Source organism: Lygodium microphyllum, chromosome 23 (genome assembly GCF_053477565.2).
Source record: "Lygodium microphyllum isolate KBCC chromosome 23, Lygodium_microphyllum_v1.1.10, whole genome shotgun sequence".
In the NCBI taxonomy this organism is placed as follows: domain Eukaryota; kingdom Viridiplantae; phylum Streptophyta; class Polypodiopsida; order Schizaeales; family Lygodiaceae; genus Lygodium; species Lygodium microphyllum.
The window spans coordinates 125,212,209-125,233,972 of record NC_141157.1 but is presented as its reverse complement, the minus strand read 5'-3'; the positions used below and the strand labels follow the sequence as shown (position 1 = coordinate 125,233,972).

The 21,764-nt window shown below is 46.1% G+C and overlaps 1 long non-coding RNA gene and 3 pseudogenes across 1 annotated transcript; all 4 read right to left on the bottom strand.

The window, feature by feature from the left end:
- Positions 1-894: 894 nt before the first annotated feature.
- Positions 895-2,482, bottom strand: LOC148016712 (uncharacterized). Its single transcript, XR_015688140.1, has 2 exons — positions 2,398-2,482; positions 895-1,127 (listed from the first exon to the last, which is right to left on the bottom strand). It is a non-coding gene; the product is annotated as an uncharacterized LOC148016712 (long non-coding RNA).
- LOC148016714 (signal recognition particle RNA) lies at positions 940-1,148 on the bottom strand (annotated as a pseudogene).
- Positions 2,091-2,312, bottom strand: LOC148016713 (signal recognition particle RNA; annotated as a pseudogene).
- A 16,205-nt stretch (positions 2,483-18,687) lies between the features above and the next one.
- On the bottom strand, positions 18,688-18,893 carry LOC148016711 (signal recognition particle RNA; annotated as a pseudogene).
- Positions 18,894-21,764: the final 2,871 nt, after the last annotated feature.

The window sequence follows — 21,764 nt, the reverse complement described above, 5'->3', positions numbered from 1 at the left end:
GGTCACGCGGTGGCACTACCACTACCATAGCATCTTTCTTTTGACACCACCTTCGTATCCCCATTTCCGTACGGCTCCATGGAGCGGTGTACGACTCGAAAGGCGAGAAGCGAAGTTCTCTGAGGCCCGTGTAGAGTTGTTGCTCGTTTGTATGCTTTCATGTAGACCGGATCCAATGGCGTGGATGTTTCCTATACAAAAGGGAGCGGGCATTGGTATGATGATGGGGCTTTACTCGATTTCGGTTACATTGAAGGGTGGCTTTTCTTGCCAAGTCCCATGAAGAATGGGTGTTGGTGTTGGAAAACGCGCATGGGGTGGGAGTGCCTCTCTCTTGTGCCAAGAAATGTGGTGCTGGCAAGTAGATAGCAGGCTCCGAGCGAATAGCTAACCTGGTTGCACGAGTGTAGTGCTTTGTAGCTTGTGGTGGTATGTGCGTGCGCGGGCAGTGCCGGTGCTCGAGCACGTGGAATAGTAGCCCTCGAGGGGGCAACCAAAATAAATTGGGGGAAGGCTGCGCCTTAGTTAGTACGCGCGTGTGAGAACGTACGTACGTAAAATGAATAAAAGATCGGGTTTGTCACCGGGGACTGAGACGAGGCCGACGGTCGGCCTGCAGACAAGGTGGCGTTGTCCCTCCACTGTCTGGAGCGAGGGGTAGCATTGCTCCGTTTCCGGCCTCATGCGGAGTAGATAGCAGGCTCCGAGCGAATAGCTAACCTGGTTGCACGAGTGTAGTGCTTTGTAGCTTGTGGTGGTATGTGCGTGCGCGGGCAGTGCCGGTGCTCGAGCACGTGGAATAGTAGCCCTCGAGGGGGCAACCAAAATAAATTGGGGGAAGGCTGCGCCTTAGTTAGTACGCGCGTGTGAGAATGTACGTACGTAAAATGAATAAAAGATCGGGTTTGTCACCGGGGACTGAGAGGAGGCCGACGGTCGGCCTGCAGACAAGGTGGCGTTGTCCCTCCACTGTCTGGAGCGAGGGGTAGCATTGCTCCGTTTCCGGCCTCATGCGGTCTCCCCTACTTCGAGGACGGAGAGTTGCCAGACCTCCGGGCGGCAACGATCTCGTCCACTCGCGACTTGGAGATGGGCGCTGCTGCAAAGGCAGCGAGTCAGCCCCACATCTCAGTGCACGTGACCGGTGGCACTACCACTGCCATAGCATCTTTCTTTTGACACCACCTTCGTATCCCCATTTCCGTACGGCTCCATGGAGCGGTGTACGACTCGAAAGGCGAGAAGCGAAGTTCTCTGAGGCCCGTGTAGAGTTGTTGCTCGTTTGTATGCTTTCATGTAGACCGGATCCAATGGCGTGGATGTTTCCTATACAAAAGGTAGCGGGCATTGGTATGATGATGGGGCTTTACTCGATTTCGGTTACATTGAAGGGTGGCTTTTCTTGCCAAGTCCCATGAAGAATGGGTGTTGGTGTTGGAAAACGCGCATGGGGTGGGAGTGCCTCTCTCTTGTGCCAAGAAATGTGGTGCTGGCAAGTAGATAGCAGGCTCCGAGCGAATAGCTAACCTGGTTGCACGAGTGTAGTGCTTTGTAGCTTGTGGTGGTATGTGCGTGCGCGGGCAGTGCCGGTGCTCGAGCACGTGGAATAGTAGCCCTCGAGGGGGCAACCAAAATAAATTGGGGGAAGGCTACGCCTTAGTTAGTACGCGTGTGTGAGAACGTACGTACGTAAAATGAATAAAAGATCGGGTTTGTCACCGGGGACTGAGAGGAGGCCGACGGTCGGCCTGCAGACAAGGTGGCGTTGTCCCTCCCGCGCATGGGGTGGGAGTGCCTCTCTCTTGTGCCAAGAAATGTGGTGCTGGCAAGTAGATAGCAGGCTCCGAGCGAATAGCTAACCTGGTTGCACGAGTGTAGTGCTTTGTAGCTTGTGGTGGTATGTGCGTGCGCGGGCAGTGCCGGTGCTCGAGCACGTGGAATAGTAGCCCTCGAGGGGGCAACCAAAATAAATTGGGGGAAGGCTGCGCCTTAGTTAGTACGCGCGTGTGAGAACGTACGTACGTAAAATGAATAAAAGATCGGGTTTGTCACCGGGGACTGAGAGGAGGCCGACGGTCGGCCTGCAGACAAGGTGGCGTTGTCCCTCCACTGTCTGGAGCGAGGGGTAGCATTGCTCCGTTTCCGGCCTCATGCGGTCTCCCCTACTTCGAGGACGGAGAGTTGCCAGACCTCCGGGCGGCAACGATCTCGGTCCACTCGCGACTTGGAGATGGGCGCCGCTGCAAAGGCAGCGAATCAGCCCCACATCTCAGTGCACGTCATGCGGTCTCCCCTACTTCGAGGACGGAGAGTTGCCAGACCTCCGGGCGGCAACGATCTCGGTCCACTCGCGACTTGGAGATGGGCGCCGCTGCAAAGGCAGCGAATCAGCCCCACATCTCAGTGCACGTGACCGGTGGCATCCACACAACTGTATACTCTCCCCTCCTCGGGTTACAGGCGTCACAATACACCCAGGAACGAAAGGGCGAGCGAGCGCCAACTGCGGCTATCTAGATCGTACATTTTGCGCAAGCTTCACATGTGGGACACTATCCAGCTTCCACCAGGCACACGCCTATATTTGGAGCCGCCGTCCTGCCTCCCGTGAAATCCGGAGCATCATCGTCCGGCCGCCGGCGTTCGCTTGGATTCTGACTTGGACTTGGACATATGGCTTTTGTTCTTGAAGTAAATAAATTACCTACGCGTAGGTATATGCCGTTATTATGCATGGATGCCGGAATCGTTATGAACTCTAGACGGTGCTAGTTGTATGAGCTTTGCACGGACACTCGTACTGCGCTCAGCATACGTGTTCACTATATCCCCTATGTCATACGTGGAGCTGTAACCGTTTATATTTTGCCATTCCACTTCCCTTGTCTTCCTCTTACCATCAACGGTGGGTCAAGAAGGGCCTCATACCAAAAACCCGGCAAGTATAGCCAACTTAAATCTATAGGTTCTCGGTAACTTAACTATTGGGCTCACCTCGATAACCTCCTCTCCCTCCTCGAATTGGAAGCTTAGCGCACTGTTCCTGCCAAGGTTCATTTTTGAACTGTCAAGATAAAGAGAAGATCCAAATGCTGGAAGAATAGCTAAAGAGCAACTGAACTGTCAAGATAAAGAGAAGATCCAAATGCTGGAAGTATGGGATGAACAACAACAGGTGGTAATGATATTGTCTCAGGAGATGGAAAGGAGCAAGGAAGATCTAGAAGAGAAGGCACAACGGTGGGAGAGGCACAACTTTGAAAGAGTGTGAAGGTTGACAGAGTGCCTAGCAGTGGCGGAGTGCAAGTGGGTGCTCGCAGAATCTAGAGCTGAGGCTGCTTAAGCATGCTCCAACACGTAGAGGGGTAAGCCTTTTTGAGCACTTGCTTCATGTCAGACAAGTTGAAGGAGAGGATTTAGTGGAGAGAATGAAAAGGAATTTGGAGTTGACAACCAGAGCCTTAAGGTACGGCCTGCAAGAATGCATACTCCCAACCGGTCCAAGCATAACCAAGGAGCAACAATGCAACTACCTATGACAAGCCGGCCTCTCCACCAATGAGCTCAAGGAACTTGGATTCGAGGAACAAGAGCAGCCCCATCCACCCACAATCGAACAAGACACTGAGGAAGGGCCGGACTTGAAGCATTCATTCAAGGAAGAACTACAAATCAGAGAGCCCAATCCGCCCTTGTCTGATCTACCCTTAGAAGAGTTAGATGGTTCCCAAGTTCCTTAGCTCATTATTGTTGCAAGAAGAAGAAAACGGGAACTTGTGGAGCAAGCCCAGCAAAGAGCATGAGCACGGTCACAATAGCTTCCTGACGAGCCCATGCCACCACGCAAGGATCATCATCCCATCAATTGGCCATAGGAGCTGACTATCTGGCAACAGCGGGAGCTCCAATCCCAACCCTTCGAGTTCTCCTTCCTCTATCCGCCTGGACCTAGTCTTACTCCTGGAGGTAGTGGAAAGGATCATTCATTTGGGCAATACTCTAGCGAACCAAGGGGTCAAGGAGCGAAGCATTGTAATCACACAATGGAGGCGGGAACCCACAGACTACTGGTAGGATAAGGTCTATTAGGTTCCAAAGCCGTCTGAGGTTATGAGCCACAACGAAAGTAGTGGAGGAGGATCTAGGACACCAATTTTGATGCATGGATGGCCTTCTGTGGCACGCTACAGGAAGAACACAATGATCCTATCTACATGCCCTATCCTCGCAAACACGAAGTGGATTATGATAGAGGGTGCATGGTAGGTACGACTTCCCGAAGATCTACAATGTCAATGCAACAACTCCTGAGGAATGCATGACCTTTAAAGCAAGGGACTTGCGCCCACCCATCAACCACTTCCTCAAGGATTTCTCTTCCTGCCCGGACCCAACCTTCATAAGTACTTGCAATTACCTTAGGACCATTAGGTTCTTACTTAAACAAAAGCCAACAGCTAAGGAGGCCCACCTTTCCCCACTCTTTTTTCACATTAACCTAGGAATAGATAGCTGCGTTATGGCTAGGCTCATGATGAGGGCAACCCTGCTTCCCTCGTTTTGTATGAGGATTCTTGAAGATATGAGCGATAGCCACTTTACGAGGTGTAATCATCCTTTCTTGTCAACCACACCTCTTAATGCAAAGGCTAACATCAAGGAATACATGCAGAGCCACACCTTTTTGACTAAGTACCTAAGACCACATCGCGAATCATCCGAGGAAGATTAGGGTGGAGCCTAAGAGCACCCCTTGCATCCAAATGCCATCTATACTCATCTACGTCCAAAAAAAAAAGTTAGAAACACTGAACCCCCCAAAAGCACCTTGAGCGCCACAATCACTACATCTAGGGTTTCCATGCCTAGCCTCGGCCCCCACGACACATGCTTAGGGCACATCAAGGGTAGGGCATACCTAGCAAGATAAATCTTGCCTATGGTTTGACCTTTCACCCTAAGCCCCCTGCACCGCACCTCCCTTAGGCACAAACTGGGTCCTCAAGTATGGGACACCACCGAGGGCACCCAACTCCCAGTTCCGCAAACACGGGCACCACGCACTCCACGATAAGGCACAAACACCCCCAAGTAGTGCACCTTCTTTTCTTTCCAAATACAAACAATGACCTCGACCAGAGGCCCCATCGTCCATGCAATGCACTCCCTATTTTATGTGACATGTCACCATTCAGGCACAACAAAGCAAGGAGCGAATGCAACAGCCCTAGTCAAAAAGTGAATGAAGAAGCTTGTTTGGAACAACACAGGAGAAGGCAACCACTGAGGACCACATGACGGATCTGTCCAACTATATCTTCAATTTTAAAGATGGATCCGCACATCTGCCTCTCTCCATGCACAAATTCGTCCAACCTTATCTTTAAATTCAAAGGCATGAATCCCTCCAACATACCTTCCAACAAGGCTCGAATCCAAACTCAAAACGTCACCTGGCTACCCCAGCCACACCGTCCGACTCACCACCCAGTAGTGCCATGGGGCTGGCACTCAGCCTGGCACTCAACTAGGAGGGGGGTAATGTTTACTGCAAAGTGAAGGAAGCTTAAAACGAGGCATCAACAGGAAAAGCACAAGGTGGAAAAAAGGAAAGGGTGCCCTACAAGAGAGTGGGCCGCTCAAGAGAAATCTAAAAGCATGGAAACAACCACCAGGAGTACAAGGCGCAACCATGGAAGCCACAAAGCAAGAAGGCACACCTTTAAATATGAAGGCATAGCCAAAACCTCTGTAAAAGAGCGCCGGTGGGCTCTCACTCGTGCAAATTGTAAAGGTAGATAAGCGTTAGGAAAGAAGCTAGGAAGATAGGAGAACAATGAATAAAAAGGGCCTAGGATATGGCCGGCCATGTAAAAAGGGGATGACTGCCCAAGGGAAAGAGGGTTCAGTATATAAGGTTCAAAAAGTGAATGAGAGCTCATTTTTTGGTGCATGGCAAAGTGGACTCTTCTTCTTCCTCTCTTCTTCTCTTCTCTTCTTGCTTCTTGCTTCTTGCGTGTGGTTGCTAGAGGTAGGGAGTTTGAGTGAGTGAAGGAGTGAGTGTGTGAGAGCGAGTGAGTGAAGGAGTGAGTGTGTGAGAGTGAGGGATCTTGAAAATGAAGCTCTCTACCATCTCCTCTCTTCTTCTTCTCTTCTTTTCTCTTGTCTGAGACGTGGCTATGGAGGATGGAGCTTGGAGGGAGAGGATTGAGGATGCTTGAGATTGCATCACGAATCATGGAGCTATCAGAGTGCTTGAGGGAGGAAGAAACTCAATCGGTCACCAAGGTAATCTCATTACACTCGTAGAGAGGGATAACACGTTAGCTATATGAGATCTTTGAACTCGCATCCATTCTCCATCCTTCTCCCTTTCCATAATACTCTATCATTTTATCTTCTTGTTGAACTCCTTTGGGGTAGAGGTAGTACTCTTCTCCTTCTAGGGGGTAGTCAACATAGGGGTAATCTCCTTTTAGCAGGTGGAAGTAGATCGGGTATTCGTCAGAAAAGTAGCATCCATCTTCTTCTGGGTAGTAATCACTAGGTTATTGATCTTAATGATAGTCTTCCCTATAGTAGCCTTTCGGGTAGTAGCAATTGGCTCCTAATTGTCAGTACACTTCCTTTTCTTCTTCATTTAACTAGAAATGTTTTTTTTATATCACTTGCTTCTTTTCTTAGCTTTTCTTGGCATTTCTATTCTTATTTGGATTGCTTCAATCCATTCTTCAACTCTTGGAATTTTCAAGTATGGTTCAGTCTGCTCATTGGCTTCTTTAGATCCAAAAGTAATCTCCCAATCCCACCTCAACATAATTTCTCCTTGTAGCTCCATATCAAGGTCTCGGGAAACCTTGATTTGCCATAGCATAGCTCTTTAACACACCATGATCAATTGCCATAGTTTGAGCCTTATCATGAAGGAAGTGCACCCACATCTTCCTACTGTAGTCGTCGACAATCAACATAAAATAAGAAGATCCCCCCAAGGCCTGTGTAGGCATCTTACCACACAAGTGAGCATGCACCAACTCTAGAGGAGCCTGTGCTCTATTCTTGCTTTCTTGTGGAAATGCCTTTCTATGTTGCTTGCCCATCATACAAGCTTCACATGGTTCCTTCAATTCAGTTATTGTAGGTAGGTGAGCAACCATACCTTGCTTTTGCATCTCCTTCAACACTGCAAATCCAATGTGTCCAAACCTTTCATGCCAAAGCTTACTTGTGACCACTCCAGCGGTGGCTGTAAGAGCATTTAGCTCATACAGGTTGTTCCCTCTTTCTCCTTTGCCAACAATTGTGCCAGCACTATCAAGAATTTCTACACCTGTCTTCTTGAACCTTACTTCATGACCAAGATCGGTTATGGCAGAACTGATAAGAGATTTCTCCTCATTTCGGGAACATACAACACATTTGAAAGCTTTTTGACTTCACCATTTGCAGCAACAAAAGAAATAGTACCTGTGCCCGCAACAGGGCATTTAGCATCATTTCCAACCGTCACAGTGATGGATTCTTGTAGAGGCTGCATAGAATTGTATAGACCTTTCTTGTTGGTCATGTGACGGGAGGCCCCACTATCCAACACCCATGAGTCAGTGGTAGATTCTTCTTGCGCCGAGGAGCACACTTCCTCAATGGTCGCCATGAATAATTCTAGCTCTGCTTCAGCCGTATTGGCTGTCTCTTTCCCTTTACTTTTAAGGGTACCATTCTTTTCATCTGCCTTCTTGACACGACAATCTGCAATTGCATGTCATTTCTTCTTGCAGTAGAAGAACTCTCCTTGAAACTTCTTCTTTTCGCCCTTCTTCTTTTTGTCACCATCATTTTTGGTGGAGGAACCACCTTTGCCTTTTGCATTGGCAGAGAATGCAGCATCTCCATTGTTGCTTCCTTCTCGGGCTTTCAGCCTCAACTCCTCCTCCATTAATAATGCACAAAACTCCTCAAAAGTCAAAGCTTGAGGTCTCACCTGAGTATTAAGGGCAGTTACTAGTCCATCAAACTTTTGTGGACAAATCTGAAGACACCTCCGAGCTAGCTCTTCTCTAGTCTTTTGTATCCCATTGCCAGCCATCTGGTCGCGCAGATTCTTAATCCGAGTGATGAATGCTTCAACCGTCTCTCCTTCAGCAAACTTCTCCGCTGCTAGTTGATTCTCCAAGTTTTGAATCCTTGTTTGGTTTCATGTTTCATACTAACTCCTTAGCACATTCCAAGCCTCTGATGCTTTGGTTATATGCTGAATCAAAGTCAGAACACTGTCAGAACAGCTTGTAACTAAGGCACACAATGCATCTACATTCCTTCATTTTCAAGCTCGTAGAAGATCTGCATTCGGAGGAATCATCACACTAGGATTTGATGGGTCGGGGGTAGGCTGTGGTTCTGCGTCAGTCCCCAGCACAGTCTCCAGAAGCTCATAAGAATCAAGGATAGTTGTAATTTTGAACTTCCACAAGGTGTAGTTTGTACCATCTAACTTGCCTTCGTTGAAGGTTGGTGGACGAATCCTCAGTGTTTGAATAGCCGATACAGCAACACCACCTCCTGCACCGCTTCCTGATGCGCCAGAACCGCTTCCGAAAGTCCGCATAGTTTCTCTTTGCTGTTGAAGCCTTTGCCTCTTGCACACTCTCTGATCTCTAGAGCCCCTTGGGCTCTGATACCATGTAAAATATTACACAGCGCAGCAAACAGAATCTGAGAAAGAGATAGAGAGTACACAACAGATAAGAGGAGAATCAGTAAATTCTTTAACTCCAAACAACTGATACAAAGATGGCTATATCCACCCGTGCACTTCCACTATGTGAAGCTTAGATGGCGATCTAGACAGAAGATAGGTGAAGAGCTTAAGGCTAGCTGGAAAAATAACTCTGACTGGGTGAAAGATGAATGATAGATGGCTGTGAAGGGGTTTAGCTTTTATAGCCCGTGAAGGCTGTTAGGTCGGCCTGACCGACTTGCCATATGAGCCTCCACTAGTCGGCCAGGGAATATTCCCTTTACCATCGGGCCGGGGCCGCTGCCCCCGGACCCCCGCTAGGGGGGCCACTGTGGCCCCTGGACCCCACAATAGGCGCCCCTTTTAACTCCCTTACCCCGCAACTCGATGCAATGCACCTCGAGTTGCCACCAGCTTAACCACTCCGTCTAACCCAAAGATTAGACCCACAACAATCACCTTTTTGCCATCCGGTCACATAGACCTCATCTGATATACAAGTCAGGACTCAACCAATGTCTGGGCTCACATTTGGCTTCTCCTCATAATGGGGGCCTTACAACTTTGAGCACCATGGATCATTGGTAGCACCTAATGAGGGTGGGGCATTGACCATATCTAACAAGCCTGGACCGACTCTTACTCCTGGAGGTAGTGGAAAGGATCATTCATTTGGGCAATACTCTAGCGAACCGAGGGGTCAAGGAGCGAAGCATTGTAATCACACAATGGAGGTGGGAACCCATAGACTACTGGTAGGATAAGGTCTATTAGGTTCCCAAAGCTGTCCGAGGTTACGAGCCACAAAAAAAGTAGTGGAGGAGGATCTAGGACACCAATTTTGATGCATGGATGGCCTTCTGTGGCACGCTACAGGAAGAACACAATGATCCTATCTACATGCCCTATCCTCGCAAAACACGAAGTGGATTGCTAGGTACGACTTCCCGAAGATCTACAATGTCAATGCAACAACTCCTGAGGAATGCATGATCTTTAAAGCAAGGGACTTGTGCCCACCCATCAACCACTTCCTCAAGGATTTCTCTTCCTACCTGGACCCAACCTTCATAACTACTTGCAATTACATTAGGACCATTAGGTTCTTACTTAAACAAAAGCCAACAGCTAAGGAGGCCCACCTTTCCCCACTCTTTTTTCACATTAACCTAGGAATAGATAGCTGCGTTATGGCTAGGCTCATGATGAGGGCAACCCTGCTTCCCTCGTTTTGTATTAGGATTCTTGAAGATATGAGCGATAGCCACTTTACGAGGTGTAATCATCCTTTCTTGTCAACCACACATCTTAATGCAAAGGCTAACATCAAGGAATACATGCAGAGCCACACCTTTTTGATTAAGTCCCTAAGACCACCTCGCGAATCATCCGAGGAAGATTAGGGTGGAGCCTAAGAGCACCCCTTGCATCCAAATGCCATCTATACTCATCTACGTCCAAAAAAAAAGTTAGAAACACTAAACCCCCCAAAAGCACCTTGAGCGCCACAATCACTGCATCTAGGGTTTCCATGCCTAGCCTCAGCCCCCACGACACATGCTTAGGGCACATCAAGGGTAGGGCATACATAGCAAGATAAATCTTGCCTATGGTTTGACCTTTCACCCTAAGCCCCTTGCACCGCACCTCCCTTAGGCACAAATTGGGTCCTCAAGTGTGGGACACCACCGAGGGCACCCAACTCCCAGTTCCACAAACACGGGCACCACGCACTCAACGATAAGGCACAAACACCCCCAAGTAGTGCACCTTCTTTTCTTTCCAGATACAAACAATGACCCCGACCAGAGGCCCCATCGTTCATGCAATACACTCCCTATTTTATGTTACATGTCACCATTCAGGCACAACAAAGCAAGGAGCGAATGCAACAACCCTAGTCAAAAAGTGAATGAAGAAGCTCGTTTGGAGCAACACAGGAGAAGGCAGCCAACACTGAGGACCACATGACGGATCTGTCCAACTATATCTTCAATTTTAAAGATGGATCCGCACATCTGCCTCTCTCCATGCACGAATTCGTCCAACCTTATCTTCAAATTCAAAGGCATGAATCCCTCCAACATTCCTTCCAACAAGCCTCGTATCCAAACTGAAAACATCACCTGGCTACCCCAGCCACACCATCCGACTCACCACCCAGTAGTGCCATGGGGCTGGCACTCGGCGTGGCACTTAACTAGGAAGGGGGTAATGTTTACTGCAAAGTGAAGGAAGCTGAAAATGAGGCATCAACAGGAAAAGCACAAGGTGGAAAAAAGGAAAGGGTGCCCTACAAGAGAGTGGGCCGCTCAAGAGAAATCTAAAAGCATGGAAACAACCACCAGGAGTACAAGATGCAACCATGGAAGCCACAAAGCAAGAAGGCGCACCTTTAAATATGAAGGCATAGCCAAAACCTCTGTAAAAGAGCGCCGGCGGGCTCTCACTCATGCAAATTGTAAAGGTAGATAAGCGTTAGGAAAGAAGCTAGGAAGATAGGAGAACAATGAATAAAAAGGGACTAGGATATGGCCAGCTATGTAAAAAGGGGATGACCGCCCAAGGGAAAGAGGGTTCTGTATATAAGGTTCAAAAAGTGAATGAGAGCTCATTCTTTGGTGCATGGCAATGTGGACTCTTCTTCTTCCTCTCTTCTTCTATTCTCTTCTTGCTTCTTGCTTCTTGCTTCTTGCGTGTGGTTGCTTGAGGTAGGGAGTGTGAGTGAGTGAAGGAGTGAGTGTGTGAGAGTGAGTAAGTGAAGGAGTGAGTGTGTGAGAGTGAGGGATCTTGGAGGTGAAGCTCTCTACCATCTCCTCTCTTCTTCTTCTCTTCTTTTCTCTCGTCTCAGACATGGCTATGGAGGATGGAGCTTGGAGGAAGAGGCTTGATATGGCTTGAGATTGCATCATGAATCATGGAGCTATCAGAGTGCTTGAGGGAGGAAGAAACTCAATCGGGCACCAAGGTAAGCTCATTACACTCATAGAGAGGGATAGCACGTCAGCTATGTGAGATCCTTGAACTCGCATCCATTCTCCATCCTTCTCCCTTTCCATAATACTCTATCATTTTATCTTCTTGTTGAACTCCTTTGGGGTAGAGGTAGTACTCTTCTCCTTCTAGGGGGTAGTCAACATAGGGGTAATCTCCTTTTAGCAGGTGGAAGTAGATCGGGTATTCTTCAGAAAAGTAGCATCCATCTTCTTCTGGGTAGTAATCACTAGGTTATTGATCTTCATGACAGTCTTCCCTATAGTAGCCTTTCGGATAGTAGCAATTGGCTCCTAATTGTCAGTACACTTCCTTTTCTTCTTCATTTAACTAGAAATGTTTTTTTTCTATCACCTGCTTATTTTCTTAGCTTTTCTTGGCATTTCTATTCTTATTTGGATTGCTTCAATCCATTCTTCAACTCTTGGAATTTTCAAGTATGGTTCAGTCTGCTCATTGGCTTCTTTAGATCCAAAAGTAATCTCCCAATCCCACCTCAACATAATTTCTCTTTGTAGCTCCATATCAAGGTCTCGGGCAACCTTGATTTGCCATAGCATGGCTCTTTAACACACCATGATCAATTGGTAGTCAACCTCCTCTAGGTCCTCATCTAGCTCTTCAGTTCTCTCTTCCAAGCTGCATTATGCATTTGTTCCTTTCTAAGCCTTCTCCAAGTTCTTGATTATTCATATTTTCTCCATCTATTTGAGCTGCAACTCCTTCTTGTATGTGGTCTTGATCCATTGACATAGCTTGTCATCCTCTTCAAAAACAATGTCCTTCCATAGTTTGAGCTCTCTCCAAGTCATTTTGATTGGTATGCAGTGTGTCCTTATCACACCAGGGCTCCTTCTCAACTTTGGTTGTTGCACATCAAGTTCACTTTTATTTTCAGCAAGTATCACACCCAGGGGGCATTGGGACGTGGGGTGTCGCACCATGTTGTGTCGTGTCATGTTCTGTCACATCATGTCATGTTTGTGTTTTCGGGTCACAATGCATTGGGATCCTATCCACAATCCTGAGCCTCCTTCCCTATTGAGCTAGTATGCTCCATGCTAGAGTTGCTCTTATACCATGTGTTACGGACCTTCATGGGATTTCAAGTCATAACCTATCATGAGGCATAAAAATGGCATAGTGGAAAGATACACAAGTTATATCAATGAATCTTTGCATTCATGATATCGAAAGATACCACATTGAGGCATACCTCAAGACTACACCCTTGTGACACTGCACATTTGAGGGCCCACCACTAAGCCTAGGGAATCATATGTAGAAGCACAACCCAAGCAAAGCTTGATTGAGTACTACCCCCTATATATGTGCATCGGTATGCATCCCCCTGGTATACCTACAAAGCCCTTACCCTTACACCCCCTCTTTTCGTTTTTGTAAGTATGAATAAAGTTAGAAATTTATACTAATTCCATTAATATTTTCTTCCTTCTAAAGCTAACTAATAAACAAAAATTCCTCCTCATATAATAAAATAGTTAACGAAAAGAGTCCCCTATTATTAAATCTTTGTCTTAAGACAAAGCCTCCCCTTGGAAACTATTTAAAGGAAGCCCCTCCCCCCCCTCTTCGCAATTACAACTCGTGATATGAGGAGGAGACACACACACACACACATAGCATGAGTGAGTCATGCAGAGGTGAGGAAAATTCTACGTGAAGAAGATACCACCCATTCATGCACTCGCATCCTACCTTCAAAACCCTTCATTTTCATCACTTTTCCCTATCCACTATGGTTGTTGGGATAAAGGGCAAAGGGCACTGCCCATGTCCCCTGCCCATAAGGGCCAGGTTGTACATAGTACATATACCTATCTAAAATCATTTTTGAAGTATACTCTTCAATACCACAAATCATGTGTCTCTGTCTCTTCCCTCTCTGAACATGTATCTCTACACAGAAGCTCCATTGCAACTAACTCAACAAAGGGGTATCAGAGCTTGGTTCAGGCAATCAGGAGCTTGGCATTTCTTCAGATGCAAGAGCTTGAAGTTGAAGAAGAGTTCATTGTGAAGAGTTTGCAAGGAGGACAACAAGGTTGGAAGCTTCTTCTTGAAGCTTGAAGCTTCCTTCTTCATTTGAGCTTGTTGGTAGCCATCATTGGCCACTTATTAGGGACCCTTCCCATCATCCACAACACTTGGACCAACATTCCAATCTCTTCACGGCTGAAGGCATCATCACCATGGGTATGCAGATCTGGTTTTTAGCATGCTCATGACCTATAGCAAAGCTACTCCTCTTCTTTTGGCATCATGGTTGTGCTCCAGACTTTGCATCTAATGCTTGGCACTGAGCAGAAGTGTAGTATTACACTTGGGGTTGATATACGTTCAATGTAATAAATAGGGTAGCAACTATTTCTTGAGTGAATAATGCTTATGATTCACTTATGTGATGATCTGATGTCCATTAGGTGCTACATGACTTGGAGATGTTATGTCCATGATTAGAGCAATCATTTTGCTTGGTTTTGACAGAGATTTAATTGTTGGAATAATAGGGTTGAATGACATTTTGACTACGTATGCATTATGTCTTGCTTCTAGACTTGGTCTCGAACATTCTAAACCAAGTATTCATGCTTATGGTTGATGTTACATACTTGGATTTGATTCTGCAGAATGCATTTGAGCAGCAATTAAAGTTCATTTTTGGATCAACTTTACCTACAAGTCTACTACTGTACATTCAAGACAGTTTTCTGCATATTCAGGACAGCATACCTCACTGTCAGGAATTTTGATATGTTTCTATGCAATAACATTATGGTGATGTTTTGAGAAGCTTTGCATGATCTTTAGAGCTCAATCTCAATTAGTTTGAGAGGTTGATAAGTAGTAGCACCTCAAATCTAGTAATATATGCACTAGATCCCATGGATTTTTCACTACATTTACAACACCTTATCACATAAGTATGACCAATCAATGAGGATAGAGCACATAAGGAGACCCATGAAAGAAATATTAGCAGACATGGAAACTTAAAGAAGGATAGGTAGAGGCCTCTTGCAATAATTGGCCAAGGACCTAAGCCTAAAGAAGAGCTAAGGGTGTTGAACTTTGACAAGAAAATCTTACCACCCTTAGAACTCCTAATCAAGTGAAATGAAATAGCACTACTCTTGTTGCTTCAATCTTAAACTAACTAGGATGAAGGGCTAGTCATGAATTCCAATTGTCACAAGCCACATGTAGACAGCAAGGGATGACCCATATAGTTTTGATGAATAATTTTAGGTTTTTGAGGCTTATTGTTAATCGAATTTTGAAAGGACCAATTTTTTTGAAAAAATCGATTATTAGGAAGATAAGATGCAAGTTCTAAAAACTACCCAAGGGACGGATAAAATTTTAACTCCAATGAGATTGTTTTAGGAAACATTGCACCAAATGGATCTACAATTAGGTCATCCCCCTAAAAATAGTAGCGTTTAGGCTTAATAAAGTTGACCTTACTTTTACACTCTACCACCTAAAAATTTGTTAGAAGGGTTGCAGATCCATTTTTACCTATATACAATATTTATGACATCCATCCCACTTGTACTCCAATTTTCAAGGAAACAGTTCACATCATACATCTAGTATATGAATTGTCCCTTCACAAAAGCTTACTTCTTGGTATGCAAATCATGAAGTGCTTTCATTTGCTTCTTCTTCCCCACTGGTTGATGCAATATCACTTGCAATCTAATCTCAACCAATTGTACTAAAGAAGTTACTTGTTGGTACTCTCAACTTGCCCATTGTTGTGCTTGATGTTCAAAGCCTCTGTCAATGTCTTTATTTAGAAAGTGAGTTCCACAAACATAGACTAGCTTTTTAAAGGACCAAATTGACATATAATTTTCTCTAAGATACAACTTGCCATTTCCTTATCATTATCCTTCACAATTTCATGGGCTTCAAACCACTTTGTAAAGTATGTGTTGCAACAATAATTTATAGCTTATGCGATGTTGATGAAGGATGCACAAGTCCAACAAAATCAATACCTAATCTTGTTAAAAGGTAACATCAATACCTAATAAACCTATGATGGTACAAGATTGATGAGATGAAACTATGGACCTCCCTGGGAGTGGTGGGTGGATGGTTCATGGCTCGGATAACAACTACCTTTTCACGATTGGTAGCAATGACAAGTGCACTCAAAAAATGGCCCAAGAGTAAACTATAAGCACCCCAAGTACACATTCCTATGGATTTAGAGCAATATAGTGCTCTCAATAATACCAAAATCTTTTACTGAATACAACAAGCTCTTGATTACCCACATCATCTATGTATACATCGAGATCCTCAAGTGAAATATCACCGAAGGACTTATTGACAGTCCTCTTGGGACATTGCATAAACCAAATGCCATCACGTGGTCTTTAAAAGTACCAAAAGCTATGATAAATGTTGTTTTTGACTTCTTTTCTTTGGTTATGGCTGTTTGATTATACCTAGAAAAATACTCCACATATCTTACCCCTAATTGATCCAAAATCTTATCAATGAAAGGCAAGGCACAGTAATCCTCGACTATTTGCTTATTCAATTCTTTAAAGTCCGTATATAAATGAATTTGACTATTCTTCTTTATCCTTATCACCACCACTTAGCACCATTTTGTATGCTCTATAGGAAAGACTAGTCCAGCTTACTTCCCTGTTTCAGGAGGATTGCGTCCACAGAAACAGTAGGGGGGATCCCCTTTAAGTTGTTGTAGCTCCATGTGAAGACATCCCCTTTAAGTAGGATTGTTTGTGTCCACAGACATCATTTAGAGTTGCAAGTTCGAGCTCCACTACATAAGTATAGTATAATAGATCTAGTCTTTGGCCCAAGTAGGCTTATTTAAACTGACTTCATACACATCATGTGTGGTGGAACCCTCATCAAATTCACGTGAACTTGAGGGTTCATCAACCAAGGCTCCTTCAAGATTCTCCCGCTCTATTGTAGAAGGTGAATCTCCTTCATTCAACAGATGCATAGCTAGGGTAAGCATAAAAAATAGCTCTTTCTAGACCACATCAAAAAATCAAGCGACCAGCTAAAAGATCGACCACGTAGTTAGCCATTTGTGTACATAGCCAGCCCAAACTCCTTGCCTTGTATAGCTCCGAAAAAAGGGCTTCCAACTGTCACTTTTCATCGTGGATGTGCCAGATCTAGGTGATGGTCCAGCACTTTTTGGGTCCAAAACTTTGGATGCCAATGTGTCGCGATAGCTCACCCGTAGGTCCACATAGGTTGCATATTTTCGGATGTATGTGGGATAGTTACACCCAATGACAGTCAACCGTGGTGGTTGGTCGTGTATCCATGTTGTGGGAGCCGAGTTTTGTTGTGAGCACCATCTTTTGACGCAGACATCGCACTCTTCTCTGTATTCTTAGTTTACAGTGAAAAAGCCGCTTTCCCAATGAGACGAGCCCCGCATTCCGCTCTTATTTGTCTTTCATATATTTGCGATGTTGGCGGCTGGATGATTGCACATGGCTATGCACTAGTTCAAGGGGCGATTTTTTCGCCGAACATGTCAGGAGGAAGAGGAAAAAAGCTCCCTCGAATGGGAGCATGCTGAAGTTTTGAAGAAGGTCTGAGTGTCTCCATGGGGATAAAGCGAGGTGGGTTGTGTAACCATGTTGCGGTCACGCGGTGGCACTACCACTACCATAGCATCTTTCTTTTGACACCACCTTCGTATCCCCATTTCCGTACGGCTCCATGGAGCGGTGTACGACTCGAAAGGCGAGAAGCGAAGTTCTCTGAGGCCCGTGTAGAGTTGTTGCTCGTTTGTATGCTTTCATGTAGACCGGATCCAATGGCGTGGATGTTTCCTATACAAAAGGGAGCGGGCATTGGTATGATGATGGGGCTTTACTCGATTTCGGTTACATTGAAGGGTGGCTTTTCTTGCCAAGTCCCATGAAGAATGGGTGTTGGTGTTGGAAAACGCGCATGGGGTGGGAGTGCCTCTCTCTTGTGCCAAGAAATGTGGTGCTGGCAAGTAGATAGCAGGCTCCGAGCGAATAGCTAACCTGGTTGCACGAGTGTAGTGCTTTGTAGCTTGTGGTGGTATGTGCGTGCGCGGGCAGTGCCGGTGCTCGAGCACGTGGAATAGTAGCCCTCGAGGGGGCAACCAAAATAAATTGGGGGAAGGCTGCGCCTTAGTTAGTACGCGCGTGTGAGAACGTACGTACGTAAAATGAATAAAAGATCGGGTTTGTCACCGGGGACTGAGAGGAGGCCGACGGTCGGCCTGCAGACAAGGTGGCGTTGTCCCTCCCGCGCATGGGGTGGGAGTGCCTCTCTCTTGTGCCAAGAAATGTGGTGCTGGCAAGTAGATAGCAGGCTCCGAGCGAATAGCTAACCTGGTTGCACGAGTGTAGTGCTTTGTAGCTTGTGGTGGTATGTGCGTGCGCGGGCAGTGCCGGTGCTCGAGCACGTGGAATAGTAGCCCTCGAGGGGGCAACCAAAATAAATTGGGGGAAGGCTGCGCCTTAGTTAGTACGCGCGTGTGAGAACGTACGTACGTAAAATGAATAAAAGATCGGGTTTGTCACCGGGGACTGAGAGGAGGCCGACGGTCGGCCTGCAGACAAGGTGGCGTTGTCCCTCCCGCGCATGGGGTGGGAGTGCCTCTCTCTTGTGCCAAGAAATGTGGTGCTGGCAAGTAGATAGCAGGCTCCGAGCGAATAGCTAACCTGGTTGCACGAGTGTAGTGCTTTGTAGCTTGTGGTGGTATGTGCGTGCGCGGGCAGTGCCGGTGCTCGAGCACGTGGAATAGTAGCCCTCAAGGGGGCAACCAAAATAAATTGGGGGAAGGCTGCGCCTTAGTTAGTACGCGCGTGTGAGAACGTACGTACGTAAAATGAATAAAAGATCGGGTTTGTCACCGGGGACTGAGAGGAGGCCGACGGTCGGCCTGCAGACAAGGTGGCGTTGTCCCTCCACTGTCTGGAGCGAGGGGTAGCATTGCTCCGTTTCCGGCCTCATGCGGTCTCCCCTACTTCGAGGACGGAGAGTTGCCAGACCTCCGGGCGGCAACGATCTCGTCCACTCGCGACTTGGAGATGGGCGTCGCTGCAAAGGCAGCGAGTCAGCCCCACATCTCAGTGCACGTGACCGGTGGCATCCAAGATGGGCGTCGCTGCAAAGGCAGCGAGTCAGCCCCACATCTCAGTGCACGTGACCGGTGGCATCCAGACAACTGTATACTCTCCCCTCCTCGGTTTACAGGCGTCACAATACACCCAGGAGCGAAAGGGCGAGCGAGCGCCAACTGCGGCTATATAGATCGTACATTTTGCGCAAGCTTCACATGTGGGACACTATCCAGCTTCCACCAGGCACACGCCTATATTTGGAGCCGCCGTCCTGCCTCCCGTGAAATCCGGAGCATCATCGTCCGGCCGCCGGCGTTCGCTTGGATTCTGACTTGGACTTGGACATATGACTTTTGTTCTTGAAGTAAATAAATTACCTACGCGTAGGTATATGCCGTTATTATGCATGGATGCCGGAATCGTTATGAACTCTAGACGGTGCTAGTTGTATGAGCTTTGCACGGACACTCGTACTGCGCTCAGCATACGTGTTCACTATATCCCCTATGTCATACGTGGAGCTGTAACCGTTTATATTTTGCCATTCCACTTCCCTTGTCTTCCTCTTACCATCAACGGTGGGTCAAGAAGGGCCTCATACCAAAAGCCCGGCAAGTATAGCCAACTTAAATCTATAGGTTCTCGGTAACTTAACTATTGGGCTCACCTCGATAACCTCCTCTCCCTCCTCGAATTGGAAGCTTAGCGCACTGTTCCTGCTCGTTCTTCGAATAGACCGCCATGCTTTACAAAACACATGGCATTGTTTTGCGCAGTCCCACAATTTGTGCACAATTCCTTGCGTAATTGGGCTAGCGAGGAGAAGGCGAGTGACCATACACTCTTCCAACCTGTGCCTTCCTATTCGCAACCTTGCGGTCTTTTATCACAAGGTTCTATCGCATTCTAAGCTTGGAAACTATGGATCTTGATGGACCCGACTTTATCCTTTGTGGTAGGTATGCACACTTGACAAACATAGTTAATGTACGATGCTCACTTTCTCCTAGTCATTCATTCTATGCATGTGTTGTTCCAAAACATCAAAACCCATAGTTGATTGTTCCTATTGGATGGATATATCTAATTGGTTGGCCTATCATGGGCTATTCAAGCCTTGAGCAACTCATTGAGAAGAGAATCATTTCTCTTTTTGAGGGGTGAATTGGGGTGTATGGGGAGCATCGATGGTACTTCATTTTCCATTGAGGCATTAGTACCCTTGCTGAAAATTGTGATAACCTTGATGCTGGGTAGCTCCAAATGGATACATTGTAGTTGGAGGTCAAGTATACACTTGATGAGTCATTTAAATAGGCATCCCAATAGTACCTCATTACCAACTCATTCCGTGTTAGGCAACACATAGAAGATGGCAGGTAGACTTTCAATCTTGGCAGTTAAGGTGATTTGACATTTCCCTAATAATGCATAAGGAGACCCCCCATATGGACAATAATTCTGTGTATGTTGAGATTGGGCATGGACAATATAAAGATGCCAAACTATGACATAGAAGGATTAGGCATGCGAATTCGCAAAGGCTAAAATAGATGTAGTCTACACAGGTTTGGATATGTCAATTTTGATCATGTATGTGAGTCTTATCAGCTTGGCAGGCAGTCTAGACTCCCATTTTCAAGAGGGGGGGCAGTGAGCACTTATCCTTTGGAAATGGCACACTCTGACATTTGGAGTCCATGTCAGAATGTTTCCTTGAGTGGAAGATGTAGGTCCTATATCATTTTTATTGATGATTTCAATAGGATGACATAGGTGTACTTTTTGCAACATACTAGTGAAGCATTTGAAAAGTTTTGCAGTTTTAAGATATGGCAGAAAAGAAATGTGGGGGTTACATAAAATGCTTGAGATCAGATAATGGAGGAGAATTTATGTCAAATGATTTTTCTTACTACTTGAGAGACCATGGGATTAGAAGACACATTACATGCAAGTATACACCATAACAGAATGGTGTTACTATAGAAAGGAAGAATAGGATTATTACCAAAGTTGCAAGAGCTATGATGAATCAATCAAGCTCTTTTTTCCCAGCTATAGGTTAGCTAGATGTCATGTGTGCCTCAATAAATGAGTCGAGATCTAACTCTAGTTAGGAACATGGTTAGGTTAGCATTTTGGTTTGAACTATATTGTAGTTGTGTGTAGTATGTGGGTTACTCAATGAATAATCAAGAATACTATTGAGAGCACTGTGCTCTTTGAGCTTGCCTCTCTCCATATCTCTCACTCTCCCTCTACATCTTGAACATGATATCAGAGCAGGAAGGCCTTATGTGGCAATGAGTAGAAGATGAAGAGTGACCTTGACCTACAGCTTGAAGAAGGAACCCTATGGAAGTGCATTGATAGCCACAGACTACACTTGGAATGGTATGTATCAATGTTCTTGAAGTCTACACTTGATAGAGCCTATTAGGGCTTGGAAGGAGGGGTCATTGGCCTTCACTAGAGCATGTGATGGAGCTAAACAACACCGGCACCTTTAGCAACAAATCTGCATGATCGGTCTAGACTGCACTTGTTGTTTTGGGGGTTGAATGGGCAACATTAGCAAGTGGGTACCATGACCAATGGGCTGGCATACTTAGTATTATTTAGGGCCACTTGAAGCTCATTCGTAGTAGGATATATAGCAATCGTGAGTGCTCATTAGAAGGTCATCAACAACAGCCACATGGACTTCAGAAATTAGCATGGAGTTGGGAATTTGCACTTGCTTTATGGCTTACATGATCAAAGGATCTCAACCAATCATTGCTTCACTTTGGCATTACCAACATCAGGTGGATAGTTGGCAACTAGTGTGGCATAATTTATGCATGCTTGGGGCACTAGTATGAGGATCTGAAGCTCAGTTCTAAAATCTATTT